Raw genomic sequence first — 4,276 nt, 5'->3', positions numbered from 1 at the left:
AGAGTACTAGAGAGTAGTATGTTGATTAATGTATAGTCCTACTGTTGTGTGTTGGAGAAATAGTGGACACACATTCAATTCTTATTGATTCATTAGAGGTTGGGTTACTCTAAAAGGAAACAGAAACCAGTCACATATTATAATTTTAGGAGGTACTAGGTTATGGCTTCTTTTTTCCCTTGCAATTTTATTGATATATAGTCACATACCATACAGTCATCCAAAGTATACAATCAATTGTTCACAGTATCATCATATAGTTGTGTATTCATCACTACAGTCAATTTTTGAACACTTTCATTACTCCAAAAATATAATAAAAATAAAAATAAGAATAAAAATAAAAGTAAAAAGGAACATCTAAAATAACCCATCCTCCATCATCCCCATTATTCATTTACATTTTTTCCCCATTTTTCTACTCATCTGTCCATTCACTGGTAAAAGGGAGTGTGAGCCACAAGGTTTTCACAATCACAAAGTCACACCATATAAACTATATAGTTATAAACTTGTCTTCAAGAAACAAGGCTACTGGGTTGCAGTTCAACAATTTCAGATATTTACTTCTAGCTATTCTAAAAAGGAATATCTATATAATGCATAAGAATAACTTCCAGAATGACATTTTGACTCCATTTGAAATCTCAGCCTTTGAAACTTTACTTTGTTTCATTTATCTTCCCCATTTTGCTCCAAGAAGGCTTTCTCAATCCCATGATGCCAGGGCCAAGCTCATCCCTGTGAGTCATGTTCCACATTGGCAGGGAAATTTAAACCCCTGGGAGTCATGTTCCACATATGGGGGAGGGCAGAGAGTCCACCTGCCAAGTAGGCTTAGAGAGAGAGACCACATCTGAGAAACAAAAGAGGTTCTCTGGGGGTGATGCATAGGCACAATTATAAGTAGGCTTAACCTCTCCTTTGTAGTAACAAGCTTTGAAAGGGCAAGTCCCAAGATTGAGGACTTGGCCTACTACAGTGGTAGTCCCCAATGCTTACAAGAATATCAGGAATTCCCCAGGTGGGAAAGTTTAATGTTCCCACATTTTCTCCCAGGCCCTCAGAGGGGCTTTGCAAACACTTTTTATTCTCTGCCCAAGTTGCTCTGGGATGTATTGGGGTTTCACATTAAGCCCTACAAACCAACCAGATCTCACTCCCTATTCAAGGGTCCATGTAATTATGGTGTTTGGATAAACTGCTAAATTATATAACATGCTACAGAAATTAAAGATTTTCCACCAAATAAATGTCTCTTCCTTTGGTCTCACACAGAGGTTGATGTTTTAAAACACAGTCAATGTCATCCTTTAACCTTTAGTCTGATTTACCTTAGTCCTAAACAAGGCCATTTTGTTCATATCTCTAATTGAAGTCTGATCTCTTTTTTAGCTTCTTTAGCATTTTCTTTATGGGGTAATGTTGAATTTCATAGCTACCAAACTCTAGTTCTGGGACTCAGGTGTCACACACAAACTTCCAGGGACTGAGAAGATTGTACCTGAGCTCAGCATCTCAGAATCTGGAAATAACTGTTAGAACTCAGAAATAGAGGAAACTGCTGTAAAAACTTACAACCTAGGAACCATTACAATAAGCCTTCCCCTGATAATCTATGCTGTCAGATTCAATTCTCAGAGTTTGCACATTATAGTTAGTTCATTTTAGTGAGACACTATAATATCAGTCCTTTTTTCTGGCTTATTTCCCTTAACAGTATTTCCTCAAGGTCCTTTTACCTAGCTGAATACCTCACAACTTCATTTCTTCCTGCAACCACTGAATATTCCATTGTATATGTATATACAACAGTTCACCACTCTGTTCATCAGATGATGTACCCTAAGGCCACCTGCATCCATTGCAAATTACGACTATTGCCACCATAAACCCAGTGTGGAAAGGTCCCTTCATGTCCCTGCTCTTAGTTCTTCCAAGTATATACCCAATAACGGGGTTCCAGGACCATATGGCAATCCCATACTTAGCTTCTTGTGAGACAACCACACTGTGCTCCAGAGGTGCTGCACCCTTCTACTTCCCCACCAGCAGTGTTTAAGTACATCCCTCTCTCAAAGTTTTCTCCATCACATTGTAACCCTCTGCTCAATTTTTTAAACATTCAATCTTAAGTAAACAGTGGTTCCTAGTATAATCACAGTTATTAATTCACCACCACAATCTATATGTAGACAGTTCCATTTCTTCTGCGAAAAAAGAGGAAGATGAGAAAAAAGATAAAAAGAAAGAAAAAATGACAAATAAGAGAAAAGAAAAAATAAAAATAAAAATAAAAATAAAATAAGATAGATTAAAAAGTTCATTCAGACAACACAACCACCAGAAATCCCATACCTTTCCCTTAAATCCCCCTCTTATAGACATTTAGCTGTGATATATTGCTTTGTTACAATTAGTGGAACATATTACAATGTTACTGTTAACTATAGACTCTAGTTTGCATTAATTATATTTTCCCCAATACCATCATATTCTCAACAGTTTGCAAAGTCAACATTAATTTGTTCTCCCTCCTGTAAAAACATTCTTATATTTGCACATTTAATTGCCGTCTTGACCACTCCAGTTTTTGCTAAGTTATACAGTTCCAGTATTTATCTTCTATCTTTCCTTCTGGTGCCTACATGCCCCTAGCCTTCCTTTTTTAACCATACTCATATTCATCTTTAGTCAGTGTACTTACAATATTATGCTACCATCACAAAGTATTATTCTATCTATTTCTGAATACATACAGTCAATGCTGTTGAACATTCTATACTTTGTCAGCATCAAATGCTTGATCTCTACCGTCTTTCTATCTCCTGATAATGTGTTCTCAACTTCAAGTCTCAAAGTTTTCTCATTAATGTTAATTAATTTTAGTGAGACCGTACAGTATTTGTCCTTTTGTATGTGGCTAATTTAACAAAACCTAACATCCTCAAGGTTCATCCATGTTGTTATGTGCTTTGTAACTTTATTTTTTGTCTTAGAGCTGCATAATACTCCATTGTATGTGTATACCACAGTTTGTTTATCCACTCAGCCATTGTTGGACACTTGGGCTGTTTCCATCTCTTGGCAATCATGAATAATGCCACTATAAACATTGGTGTGCAGATGTCCATTCATGTCCTTGCCTTCAGTTCCTGCAAATATATACGTAGTAATGGGAATGTGAGTCATAAGGTAATTGTATGCTTAGCTTCCTGAGGAACCACTGCGCTGCCTTCCAGAGTGGTTGCACCATTCTACATTCCCACCAACAGTGAATGAGTTTGCCTCTTTCTCCACATCCTCTCCAGTACTTGCAATTTTATTTACTTTCATTCTTTTTTTTTTTTTTTTTTTTTGATAATGCCCATTCTAGTAGGTGTGAGATGATATCATATTGTGGTTTTGATTTGTAATTCCTTAACAGCCAGTGAAGTTGAGAATATCTTTTCATATGTATTTAAGCCATTTGTATTTCTTCTTCAGAAAATTGTCTGTCCATGTCTCTTGCCCATTTTTTAACTGGGTTGTTTGTCTTTCAGTTGTTGAATTGTAGGATCTGTTTTTATCTTCCGGGTATTAAACCTGTATCTGATATGTGGTTTCCAAATATTATCTCCAATTGGATAGGCTGCCTTTTTGCTTTATCTGCCAAAGTCCTTAGATGCACAAAAGTGTTAAATTTTGAGGAGATTTGATTTATCTATTTCTTCTTTCATTGCTCATGCTTTGGATGTAAGGTCTAGGAAACCACCTCCTATCACAAATCTTTAAGATATTTCCCTATATTTTTTTCTGAAAATTTTATGGTCTTAGCACTAATATTTAGGTCTTTGATCCATTTTGAGTTAATTTTCTTATAAGGTATGAGATAGGAGTCCTCTTTCATTCTTTTAGATAGTGCTATCCAGTTTTCTAAGCATTTATTGAAGAGGCTGCTCTGTCCCAGTTTCATTGGCTTGACTGCCTTGTCAAAGATCAGTTGTCCATAGATGAGAGAGTCTATTTCTGAACACTCAATTAGATTCCACTGGTCAGTATATTTATCTTTATGCCAGTACTATGCTGTTTTGACCACTGTAGCATTGTAATATGCTTCAAAGTCATGTAGTGTGAGACATCCCATTTCATTTCTGTTTCTCAAGATATTTTTGGCAATTCGGGGCACTCTGCCCAACCAAATAAATTTTGTTATTCGTTTTCTATTTATGTAAATTAAGTTATTGGGATTTTAATTGGTATTGCATTGAATGTATAAATCAGTTTAGGTATAATT

The sequence above is a fragment of the Choloepus didactylus genome, chromosome 1 (assembly GCF_015220235.1).
Source record: "Choloepus didactylus isolate mChoDid1 chromosome 1, mChoDid1.pri, whole genome shotgun sequence".
In the NCBI taxonomy this organism is placed as follows: domain Eukaryota; kingdom Metazoa; phylum Chordata; class Mammalia; order Pilosa; family Megalonychidae; genus Choloepus; species Choloepus didactylus.
Note: the sequence above shows the minus strand (reverse complement) of the source record.